Source organism: Gorilla gorilla, chromosome 3 (assembly GCF_029281585.2).
Source record: "Gorilla gorilla gorilla isolate KB3781 chromosome 3, NHGRI_mGorGor1-v2.1_pri, whole genome shotgun sequence".
In the NCBI taxonomy this organism is placed as follows: Eukaryota; Metazoa; Chordata; class Mammalia; order Primates; family Hominidae; genus Gorilla; species Gorilla gorilla.
Genome location: NC_073227.2, coordinates 146,623,739 through 146,636,923, shown reverse-complemented (window position 1 = coordinate 146,636,923; position 13,185 = coordinate 146,623,739). Strand labels below are relative to the sequence as shown.

The 13,185-nt window shown below is 33.9% G+C and overlaps 1 long non-coding RNA gene across 1 annotated transcript in view; it reads left to right on the top strand.

Annotated features, from left to right (window-relative positions):
• The window catches only part of LOC129533176 (uncharacterized), an 80,092-nt gene that overhangs the window by 28,283 nt on the left and 38,624 nt on the right, over positions 1-13,185 (top strand). The window contains exons 2-4 of the long non-coding RNA XR_010133252.1: positions 8,379-8,591; positions 9,219-10,476; positions 11,150-11,287. This is a non-coding gene — a long non-coding RNA (uncharacterized lncRNA). The remainder of the gene's footprint in view (positions 1-8,378; positions 8,592-9,218; positions 10,477-11,149; positions 11,288-13,185) is intronic.

The following is a 13,185-nucleotide window of genomic DNA, read 5'->3' as shown; positions in this document are numbered from 1 at the left end:
TCCCTTGAATTGTCTGTGTTCAGCTTCTGACCAGAGGCTGTGTTTCCCAGTCTGTTAGAATGGCCACTATGCAGGCTGCAACCTTTCATGAGAAATAAAGGTTACTTTTACCCCTCTTTTCTTGTGCCATCTTTGATTTTTTTTTTTTTTTTTTTTTTTTTTTTTTTTTGAGATGGAGTTCAACTCTTGTGCAACCTCCACTTCCCAGGATGAAGAGATTCTCCTGCCTCAGTGTTCCAAGTAGCTGGGATTACAGGTATGCGACACCACGCCTGGCTAATTTTTTTGTATTTTTAGTAGAGACAGGGTTTCACCATGTTGGTCAGGCTAATCTCAAACTCCTGTCCTCAGGTGATCTGCCCACCTCGGACTCCCAAAGTGTTGGGATTACAGGCATGAACCACTGTGCCTGGCCCCACCTTTGATTTTTTATGCAGATACTTGATATAAACTCCTCAAGCTAAGAGGAATATCAGAGTTCTATCATATAAACAGTTTAAAAAGTGACTTCTAGTGGCCCTGAGACTCTTGGAGGAAAAGGTGCCACTAAGCACCTGTTGTAGAGTATCCTGTCTTCCTCAAGGGACCTCAAGAGTTGTAAATGGGTTTCTCTCAGATCTTAAATTCTGCGCTCATTTAATTTGAGCACCCTGCCATTTATTTTGTCTTTAGGGGCACTAAGGGTTATTTTATACTTAAAAAACACTTGACCTTTTAATGTATGATAACTCACAAGACACTGACAAGTCACTCTGCAGCAATAATTGCTTACTGTAACATTTGTCAGTCACTTTTAAAGGTAACTGACAAATGTTACAGTAAGCGTTATTGCAGAGGGTCAAACTCTCATTTGCTACTTTTTTCATTTCTTTGCAAGCTTAGCTTCCTTATTTCTAAAGATCTAAATGCTCCACATTCCACCTGTGCCTCTCCTTTCTCATGTGGAAATGTTAGGATTTAAAAGCTCCAAATGTTTTCTTAGTCCTCTTTGTTAGTGGACTCTGTCCTGAACTCTGTAATCCCATTAAAAAAAAGAAGGATGGAAGGAAGGAAGGAAGGAAAGAAAGAAAGAAAGAGAAAAAAAAAACTAAATTGAAAAGCCACCTATCTAACTAAATTGGTCTCTAAATTTTTACATTCTCAGCTGGTTATTTTAAATGGGATTCTGAATTTTTTCATAGATTCATTACATATTTTCTTTTAAAATTCTGTAACAAGTTTTTCAGCTTTTATGTTACCTTGTAATCCATGTATAATCTTTCTCTGTGTGCTCAACTGACACAACCAAACTCCTTCTTTAAAAAGTTTACATTTTTGGCAGGGCACAGTGGCTCCTGCCTCCCAACACTTTGGGAGGCCAAGATGGGTGGATCACTTGAGGGCAGGAGTTTGAGATCAGCCTGGCCAACATGGTGAAAACCCATCTCTACTAAAAATACAAAACTTAGCCAGGTGTGGTGGTGCACGCCTGTAGTCCCAGCTACTCGGGAGGCTGAGGCAGGAGAATCACTTGAACCCAGGTGCAGTGAGCCAAGATTGTGCCACTGAACTCTAGCCTGGGCAACAGAGCAAGTCTCAATCTCAAAAACAAAAAAAAACAAAAAAAGTCTACTTTCCTTTTTTTCCGTGTTTTGATATTTTCTACCCTTTTTTCTCTAGAACTCAAGAAGAGTTTTGGCCATGTGGGACAGATAAACTGAAACTTGTTCCATTAAAAAGACCATTTAAATAAAACCATCCTTTTAAACTAGCGAGTTTTACCTGTCTCATTACTAAAATTTTAAAATTGAACCTATAAAATCTTTTTTTATATCTGTCTATATTTTTATGTATACATGTGTACATGTCTGTTTTTGTATATTATCCACATGGTACTCAATTGACTTAAAATAAATAAATAAATAAATAAATAAATAAATAAATAATGCTCGTAAATTAAATATATAAACCCAGATCCTTTCTGTGTTCATGTGATTTTAGTAATCTTTGGTAAATAAAAATAATATTGGGTAAATATAGGTAACTAAAGCTACTAAAATATTTTAAAAATGTACACTAAGTGTTCAAAACACCAGTGTGCTTTTATTAAAATGGTAACTGTCTAAAATATTTAAATCTTTTTCAAAATAAATCAATAAAAAACATAAATAAAAATAAAACTTTTTAAAGTGAAGAAAAGTCTTGTGTGGTTAAACTGACTAAAATTAAGTTTATTATAAGCGTTAAATTTAAGCTTTAATATCAGTAATGCAAATCTAGAATGTAGCCCTCTTTAAAACAAATTTCTTTTATAGTATTAATAAAAATAATAAAAGATTTATGTTTACATTTTAAATAAGCTACAAAAAAGAAGGGAGAGCAAAGAAAACAGGTTTTACATGTTGCTTGTCTTTGTAAAGACTTTTAGTTTTTGGAGACAGGATCTTGCTGCATCACCCAGGCTGGAGTGCAGTAGCACAATCTTGACTCACTGCAACCTCCTCTTCCTGGCCTCAAGTGATCCTCCCGCCTCAGCTTCCTGAGTAGCTGGGAATATAGGCACGTATCACCACATTCAGCTAATTTTTGTTACTTTTTTTTGGTAGAGACAGAATTTCTCCATGTTGCCCAGGCTGATCTCGAACTCCTGGATCAAATGGTTCACCCACCTCAACCTCTCAAAGTGCTGGAAATACAAGTGTAAGCCACTGCGCCAGGCCTGTTAAGACTTTTGATTAAATAAATATTATTTCATAATAATATGTGATAAGATTTTGATCAAATGTTTTGAACCTTAATTTTTGGCAAACTTTCCAAAATCAAAATCAAGTCTTTTTGACCTTGAATTAACTTTTGGATACTTCAGAAGAGCTCCTGAAAGTTCAAAAGAGAAACATTAAACAAATTAGGTGAAATTTTATAATGTTTATGATGGAAGCACTAGGCTGATACAAACTTCCCAATAGTCTACATCTGCTAATACTGAAACACACCATACACACCATACCAAACCTTAGCTGAGGCCTGAGAATCTGGTAAAGCCAGCTAAAATTGTCCACCTTTCTCTTATAATAGATTGTATTTGGTTATTTTTATCTATATTTGATAAGTATAAACACTTAATTTTTATCCTGTTTGATAATCCTAGTGTTTTAAATAAAACATTTATGCAATTTACACTTAATATGACCTCTTATAGGCTTGGGTTTATATCTATCATTTAATCTTTTTGGGTTTTTTTTTTTTGGAATAATGTGTTAACCTGTTTCATAGTCCTTTGTTCTCTCTTCCTTTTTTTTTAAATTGAGTAGACGATTCTATCATTCCACTTTGACATACGTCTTATACATATCTTCTCCTGGTTACCTAGAGCAGGATTTTTCAACCTTGGCAATATTGACATTTTGGGCCATTTTTTTTTTTTTTTTTGTCATGGATGTGGTCCTGTGCATTGTAAGATGTTTAGCAGCATGTTTGACATCTAATTCGCTACATGCCAGTAGCCCCTTCCTTTCCAATGGCAAGAAACCAAAATGTCTCTTGATATTGCCAAATGTCCTCTGAGATGCCAAATCTCCTCTTATTAAGAACTATTTCACCTGGGTGCAGTGGCTCACACTTGTAATCCCAGCACTCTGGGAGGCCAAGGTGGGTGGATCACTTGAGGTCAGGAGTTCGAGACCAGTCTGGTCAACATGGTGAAACCCCATCTCTACTAAAAATACAAAAATTAGCCAGACATGGTGGCACGTGCCTATAGTCCTAGCTACTTGGGAGGCTGAGGTAATAAAATTGCTTAAACCCAGGAGGCGGAGGTTGCAGCGAGCCGAGGTCACCCCACTGCACTGCAGCCTGGGTGACAGAGTGAGACTGTCTCAAAAAAAAAAAAAAAAAAAAATCTACTTCCGTAGAGACGAAAACATATATTTATTTTGACTTAATATGATTTATTATAAAAATGATCTAATATAAATATGATGTGATTTAATATAATCTACAGTTGATCCTTGAACGATGTGGGGGTTGGGGTGCTGAGCCTTCATATAGTAGAAAGTGTATATAACTTTTGATTCCTCAGAAACTTACCTATTAATTAATTACCTATTACTGTTGACCAGAAGCGTTACCAATAACATAAACAGTCAGTTCACACATTTTAAAAATATTATATGTATTATATGCTGTATTCTTACAATAAAGTAAAGAAAGAAAATGTTACTAAGAAAACCATAAGGAAGAGAGAATGCATTTACAGTACTGTGCTGTGTTTACGAATACTACAAGTTTGAGTCATCTGTTTGTAAGATGAATTATCAGTCTCAAATGGTGAGCAACTGCAACTGTAGATCTTAATCTAAATACCAAGCTACTCAACCTTTCCTTCCTTCCTTCCTTCCTTCCTTCCTTCCTTCCTTCCTTCCTTCCTTCCTGCTTTCCTTCCTGCCTGCCTGCCTGCCTGCCTTCCTTCCTGCCTTCCTTTCTCTCTCTCTCTCATTTTTTTTTTTTTTTTGAGATGGAGTCTCGCTCTGTCATCCAGGCTGGAGTGCAGTGGCACTATCTCAGCTCACTGCAACCTCCACGTCCCGGGTTCAAGTGATTCTCCTGCCTCAGCCTCCCTAGTAGCTAGGATTATAGGCACGCACCACCATGCCAGGCTAATTTTTGTATTTTTAGTAGAGACAGGGTTTTGCCATTCTTTCTCTCTTTCTTTTTAGACAGGGCCCTGTTCTGTTGCCCAGGCTGGAGTGCAGTGTTGCAATCATAGTTCACCACAACCCTGACCTCCTCTCATCTTAGCCTCCTTAGTAGGTGGGACTACAGGTGCCAGGCACTGCACCCAGCTAATATTTTATCATTATTGTTATTATTTTTGTAGAGACAAGGCCTCCCTATGTTGCCCAGGCTGGTCTTGAACTCCTGAGCTCAAGTGAACTTCCTGACTTGGCCTCCCAAAGTGCTGAGATTATAGGTATGAGCCACCACTCCCAGCCTTGACTTTTTCTTTCAATGTCATGGATTGTCTTTACTTCTTGTGGGCACTTCCAGTGTCACTGGTGGTACTTTGTATGGGTCTTCTGGTATTGCTCAAGGTTTATGCTATTGCACTAAACATGATGAAAAATACGTGAGAACCACAGGAGATCACCTTTTACTGCAATACACATTTACTGAAGAGATAAACTGCTCATGCAGGGATGATTTTTCATGGCAGGCAAGCAGATACTCCTAACAGTTGAGTTCAGTGCAATAGCAACAGGAAGTGACTATAAAATTACAACAGTAGTAAAATGTGTACCACAGTAAATTGTATGGAGTTATGGTTTAATACTGCATCTTTTCATTTGCTTACATTTCTCTCAACTGTGAATGACGCTATATATGGTCTGTATTTGCATGCATATGTTTTGATAAATTTTAACTTTTTAGAATAGATTCATGTATTTTATGGTAGTAAGTGATAAAATTGACTATTATCCACAAACATTTTATGCATTCATGAATACCTAACATTTTCTTAATTTTTTTGATATTTCTAGGCTATGTGGTTCATCTGCTAGCTTTTTCAATTTTTCATGAATCTCCAGAAAATTTCCCAATATACTTATTTTAAAAGCTGTTTATGAGTGGGCCTATGCAGCTGAAACCTATGTAGCTCAAGGATCAACTATATTATCAAATCCTAGCGTGTACTAACACCTTAGGATATTTTATATAATTCTATTTATCCCCTGCCTTTATTTTGTTTTTATGTATTATAATACTGTATATATTCTAATACCCAAGATAGTTTTATCACTGATTTTGGTGGGTAACATACATTTATATATGTTTGTATTTATCCTCATTCTTCATTTCTTCATGCATTTCTATGTTTAGGAATAGGATCTTTTCCATTTTGCCTAAATAATTTTATTTAGTATTTCTTTTAAAGCAAGTTGGCTGGCGAAAAATTTTATTAGTTTTGTTTTATCTGAAAAGAATGTTATTTTAGAGTTGTTTTTGAATTATATTTGCATTTGGTAAAAAATTCTGAATTAGGAATGAATTTTTTTCCAGCATTTAAAGTGCACTTGTTTGTTTCCCGGCTTTCAAATCTTCTATTGTAAAGTAAATCCTCAGTCTCAAATTAGGTTCTTTGATGTGATACGTCTTTTTCTCATACAGACACCCACACACTGTCACACACACACACATATAATTTTGGTGGTCAGTTTTATGATTATGTTCATTGATGAAGCATCCTTTTCAGTCAGTCACCTTGTTTGGTGTCCACAGAACTTTCAAAATTCTAACTCGATGTCTTTATTAGTCTTTGACATTTCTCAGCATATCTTTACTATTTCTGCTCCTTTTCTCTCCTCTCTCTTCATAAAACTGTTAAATTTATTTTTACAGTGTAATGTTTCTATTGTGATCTTTTTTTCACACTTTTTTTCTCTTTGCTTCAGGCTGAATATTATCTATTAACCTTTCTTCTAGTTCACTAATCCCATCTTCTACTTTGTCTAATCTGCTGTTAAATTCATCTATTGAATTCTTACTTTCAGCTTTTATATTTCAGTTCTAGATTTCCTATTGACTATGATAAAATAAAACCTCCATATTTCTGGTGAAAATAAACATATTTTCACTTATTTTTTCTTATGTTCTTTTATTTCCTGAATATATTATTCATAGCAATTTCATAGTTCTTTCCTGATTCATCTAAGAGCTGTGTCATCTATGGGTCTGTTTCTATTTTTCAATTTTTTCTTTTCCCTTTTCAGTAACTAAAAGCAATACGATCTACATAAAAAAATTGTAGAGGCTGTCTATGATTTCTTTTCTTCCACGGAGAATTTATTCCTTTTTTTATTTTTTAGGAAGACAGAATGGGACTGTTAGCCTAAAACTAATCAGGAAATGAGCTAAATTGGTTTGCATTTTTAGTAAGGCTAGGCTTAAATATTAGAAAGAATGCATTGCCTCTTGTTGTTCTCCAAAGGCATAGCCTTGGAGGGATTCCAGGTGAGAATCTATGGTCTTTACCTGTGTCTTCTGCTTTCAGGAATCTGAACTCCTACCAAATCTCCTCAGGTCAATGGTACAGCTTATCAGCATTGCTTTTTAGTAACTTGCTACATGGCTGTTAGCTTCCTGTGCATTGGAGTTTAGACATTTGCAAACGTATTTGTGGAAAAATATTTGGTTTAGTACTCTGAATTTTTTTTTATTAAGATCCTGGAACTTCATATATTTAATTTCTATTTTTCTAGTCACCTGACACTGTCATAGGTACTGCTGATATCTCCATGAAGTAGAAGTAGTGTTTTATCATATAATTTGCCATTATTTTCAACCTCTAACCTATACCTAGAAAAAGGACATATAAAGAAAAATCAGTATTGGTGAGTATTGGCTCATATCTTTACAGTTCCTCTTTCCTAATATTTTGCTTCTCATGTGCTAGTTAACCTGATAGTGTTTCAGTGTTTTTAAACATATATTTTTAATTTTATTTTAGATGGATTTTCTCCTTGTTCTTCATGGAGGTGTCAGCCTGGTACAACTATTCTGTAATAAATATTTGGAAGCAGCAATCAAGACCTGCTATTTTATTTGCCATCCCTCATGTAGAAAGATAAAGTACATATTTGATTGTATATGAATAATTATATTACCTTAAGAGAGAGTACTTTAGAGTTATATGTTGAGGCAGAAATGTCCCCTGTGCTGAAGAAGTGATAGTCTCAAATTGTCTGCTAGTCACATTTTTTTTTTCGAGGGAAGCACCCCCATGGAATTTTTTTTTTTTGCATAAAGTGAATATATATTTTAAATTAAGTGTATACATTAAACTAATTCTGCAACAAAGTGCAGGAATTAGTGGATAAAGCAAGACATTTCAGATAGTAACCAATCAACCTAACAAAATCATTTTACTTTAGGGATTACAACATGATAAAGAGGAGAAAAAAGGTACCAGAATGGTAAGTATTGCATCACAGTTGGACCACTAGAACTGTTGTGTAATTTTTTTAGGTCCCATCAACTAAATTTAACCAGAAACTGGATATACTGTGCTACTGCTTCTGGCTGTTGTTATTGGTACTGTTCTTCTTCTGTATAACAGCTTTCTTGAGATAAAATGTATACATCATAAAAGTTGTGATGGTTAATATTGACTGTCAACTCGATTGGATTAAAGGATGCAAAGTATTGGTCTTGGGTGTGTCTGTGAGAGTGTTGCCAAAGGAGATTAACATTTGAGTCAGTGGGCTGGGAGAGGCAGACCCACCCTCAATCTGGGTGGACACCATCTAATCAGCTGCCAGCACAGCTAGAATAAAAGTAGGCAGAGGAATATGGAAGAAGTAGACTAACTGAGTCTTCTGGCCTCCATCTTTCTCCTGTGCTAGATGCTTCCTGCCCTTTAACATCGGACTCCGAGTTCTTCAGCTTTTGGATCCTGGATCTATACCAATGGTTTGCCAGGGTCTCTTGGACCTTTGGCCACACACTGAAGGCTGCACTATTGGCTTCCCTACTTTTGAGGTTTTGGGACTCAGACTGGCTTCCTTGCTCTCCTCAGCTTGTAGATGGCCTATTGTGTGACTTCACCTTGTGATCATGTGAGTCAATACTCCTTAATAAAGTCCCTTTCATATTTATATCTATTCTTTTAGGCCTGTCCTGCTAGAGAACCCTGACTAATATAAAAGTCATGCTTTTAAGGTATACAATTTATCAGCTTTTGGTGTATTTAGTTATGCAACAATTATCACTAATTTTAGAACATTTCATCATCCCCCCCAAATTTTATTTATCATCGTTTTATTTTAAATTTGCTCTATATACAAATGTTGCTTTAATTTTGTTAGCACGTATTTCTTTTCAGCAGCTATCCACTACTGTTCTGAAACTTAGGTCCAAGGGCCTGAAAAAGTTAATATACTGGAGCTTGTATGATAGCGATTATATATTTTACAGCATACATTCTGAACACAAAAATAATATGTATTTTAAGTCCTAACTATATAATACTGTGCAATCCAAGAACAATTTGCAATCTTGTTTCTGATTTTAACTGTTTGATTATAGCATATTTTTTAGGCATAGCATCAGAATTGACCCTCTAGATTGAAAATCAGCATGGGAATTTAATTTTTTTGAATTATTTGTATTTGATGAGTACATGGATCCCACATTACAATATTGTGTAGACTCATGACTTCTATCAACATTTTTTATGTTCGCAGAGCTTACAAAAAGCTTGATTGAAAAGAGAAGAGACTGGAACACAGTATGATGACAATAAAGAGAAAAGGTAGAGTTGAAAACGAAGATACTAACACCTTGATCTCAACCTTAGCAGTTAAATATTCTTTTCATTTTTGTTCCCTTCAAATTCAAAGGATTTTTCTACCTCAAAATGACAATAACAGTTCCTTTTAAAAATATCTTTAAGTTTCTACTTTAATGTCACAGATAAACCTAACCACATGTGTGGAAACTGATTTGATGAAATGAGACCAACCTGAGAAAAATTTGAGATGTTCAATTCATATTTTTAATATTTTTAAAACATATATCCAAACTTGTTAAAAGGCAAATCATTTCAAATAAATAAATAATGTTCAATCCCATTTCGAGCTATTATACATATCAGTTTCCACCGTTTAAACATTCTACTGCCTAAAATTCCCCCCCTCTCTTTTTAATCTAAGGATAACTGTTCCTTCAAGGCTCACTTCAAAATCGAATGAGGCCTTCCCTTCCTGTGCAACTGAACCACTAATACATTTGTTCTAGGAATATCTCTATCACTTCTTAAAAAATAATCATTGACATGAGAAATAGTTCTCTTGGTGATTTTTCTTCTTTTTTTAATACATATTCTGCTTTTCAAATTAGACTATAAGCTCACTTTACATTAAAACATTTGTTTGTGTTTTAGTATCCTAGCCTATGTAATAGTATCAATGAATTTTTACTTATGGCAATAACTTAAAATGAAAATTGATCATATTCAGAAATATTTTCGAAGATTGCAAATTTAATAATTAACATCAAGCAAGAGTCATAACAATAATTAGATATAAAAATCTTTCCTGGGGGCTCCCAATTGTCTTAATTTTTTTTTCCTCAGGAGAATACGTGGGTCCCAAATAGCACTGTATAGGCTCATCACGTATACTAACATTATTAATGTTCACATTTATGTCAAAAATATCTACGATTAAAACATACTAACTTTATGAAAAGTTTACCTTGGATAAGGAAATATAGTATTTGTAATCATTTATACTCTTCTGTATACTTAATTGTAAAAGGTATATCCAGTTAATGGAGAGCACAATAATTTTCTTCTAAAGAATAAAATTAATCATTTTAGTATTTTAATTGATTTTCTAAATCCCTTGCCCTCTTAGGAGCCAAGATTAGTCTGGACAGTATGCAGACATTGACTCTGCTTTGACGACAGAGCTGGAATTAATTTCGCGTGTACCACATAAGGTACTTAGAGTCGGAAAGAAGGAAAAATAAAATATATTTTATAAATTGAAATTTTAAAATTTCAAATAAGTTCACATTCAAATTAAGCGACCAGAGGAAATGATATTTGTAGGATTACAGGCCCTAAAATGTATACCCAGAAGAAAATTGGATCAGAATCGAGGCAGTTTGAGTTTAAAAATGTAGGAAGATTCCACAATGATTAGAATGAGTACTGTGAGTATTTGATTTTGTTCTAATTAAGAAGATACTGATAAGGAAGAATATCTCTCAAACAAGTTAATTGAATAAATATGATATCTTTTTCCATAATAAATTCAGAGATTTCAAATAAAATTTAATATTGATATAGATCCAAATTCATGTATTATGTGCCCATCTAGAGCACTTTGCATTCCAGTCTCTGAATTCATTGTCATCTTTTCGTAGCATATTTTCAGAATTGTCATTCGTGATCATTATTCAAGGTAGTCATTGCATAATATTTTAATTTCTATGACAACTTTATAAAGACTGGTGGATTGTAATGAGAATATGAAAAGTAACATGCACTGGTGAGAAAGTGAAGTACAAATGCCTGTGTTTACATTGTTATGATATAGAAATTACAGTAAAATTGTATAGCCATTTATGTAAAAAAGAATTTAACACTGAATACTTACATTAAAACCAGGTAAAGAAAACAGCTTCAGACCACGATTATCTAAGATACGGGGTCTGGGTTTGCAGATTAATTTTAACATAAGAAAATGAAGTGACAGCTGAGGATCTTTCATGACACACTGCTGAGCTGCTGAATGAAGTATGCACGGTCAGTATAAACGATGGGGTGGACCAGAAAAGCTCCTTTGTCAGTTTCTTTGTTATAGAATTAAGAAAAATGTATGTGTGTGTATATATGAGTGTGTATACACATATGTTTTATGTAAAATATATATTTTAAAAGATGGAAAATTTATTAATTAACATCAAGCAAGAGCCATAACAATATTTAGATAAAAATCTTTCCTGTGGGTCTTCTAATTGTCTTGAATCTTTTCAAAACAAGTGTGTGTGTGTGTGTGTGTGTGTGTGTGTAATATACATCACATATATACAACATATATACAATATGTAATACAATTATATTATATAATGTAATATGTATAATTATACATTATAATTATATTTATACACGTGTATATGTATATAGAATTATATGATAATATGATAATTATATTACATGATTATATGATATGGTTATATAATTATATACACACATATTATACACACACATATATGATTAACAACCTATTTCAAGGGTTGGATTATGACATGAGGACTCAGAGTAGACAGCAATACTAAGATACAACAACTTGCCATGTTTTGTTTACTTCTATATTCCTACTGACTAGAATACTGCCTGATACATAATAGAGAATTAATAAATAATAATTTTGAATATTTAAATTTTGAATGCAGACTACCAACTGAATGATGATTAAAGTTACTGTATGCTTTTAATTAACTCAATATATTCACTACTACTGCTAGCATTTGAAAAACAGGAACAAAACTTTACAAAAAGCACTGTAATTTATTTATAATTATTTATCTGTTAAATGTTTAAGTGCTATGAAATATATTAAACTGCATTTCTTAATCTTTAGGAGCTTAAAAAAAGGAAGAGGGGAGTAAAAATGTAAGCCCTCCTAGTTGGATACTAATCCACACTGAGGTTTTCTGGAAGTGAGTTTAAATGGATAAAGATGAATAAAGGTGAATCCTAATCATCTCAGTGAGTTTTGACTCAATTCAGAGGGAAAAAATAAGACTTTTTTGTCCTTGAAGATAATAATGCTATGACAATAAGGACTATCAGATTTAGGCCAACAGTATACTTCCTCTAGATTAAAAAATTAAAAGCCCGAAGTTCATTCTGCAGTTCAGAGATATTTCAATGAGGTCGAACCAGGTGCTTAGGAGTAGAAAACATAATAAATACATGAAAAATATATGATAAAAAGAATGATAAGCCTGCTGATGACAAGCAAAATATAAGGATGGGGAGCATAGGAGTCAGAGAGTGACTGTCTTTTTCAAGTTTTTTCTCTATGACAATGATAGAAGAAAGTAATGAGCAACAGAATCTAGTCTAGAAAAAAAGATGAAGTTGAATTTAGTTTAGTTTTACATATGCTAAGTTGACATTAATAGTTGAGCATTCAAGTGTACATGTCCTAAATCAGGAGGGGGTAAATATTTGGGACCGATCATCTTGAAAAGTAGTTATGCAATAGATGCCTCTTCTACAAGAAAACAATCAGCAAAATGAAGAGACAACCCACAGAATGGGAGAAAATACTTGGAAACTACCCATATGACAAGGAATTGATGCTAGAATATACAAGGAGTGTTAACAATAGCAAAAAGCCAAATAATCCATTTAAAACATGGTCAAATGATCTGAATAGACGTTTCTCAAAAGAAGACATACAAATGGCAAACAAGTATATGAAAAAATGCTCAACATCACTAATCATCAGAGAAATGCAAATCAAAAGCACAATTGGCTATCATCTCACCCTAGTTGGAATGCCTTTTATCCTAAAGGAAACCATAGATGCCAGTGAGGATGTGGAGAAAGGAGAATCCTTGTACACTGTTGTGGAAATGTAAATAAGTACAGCCACTGTGGAGAACAGTATGGCAGGTCCTCAAAAACTAAAA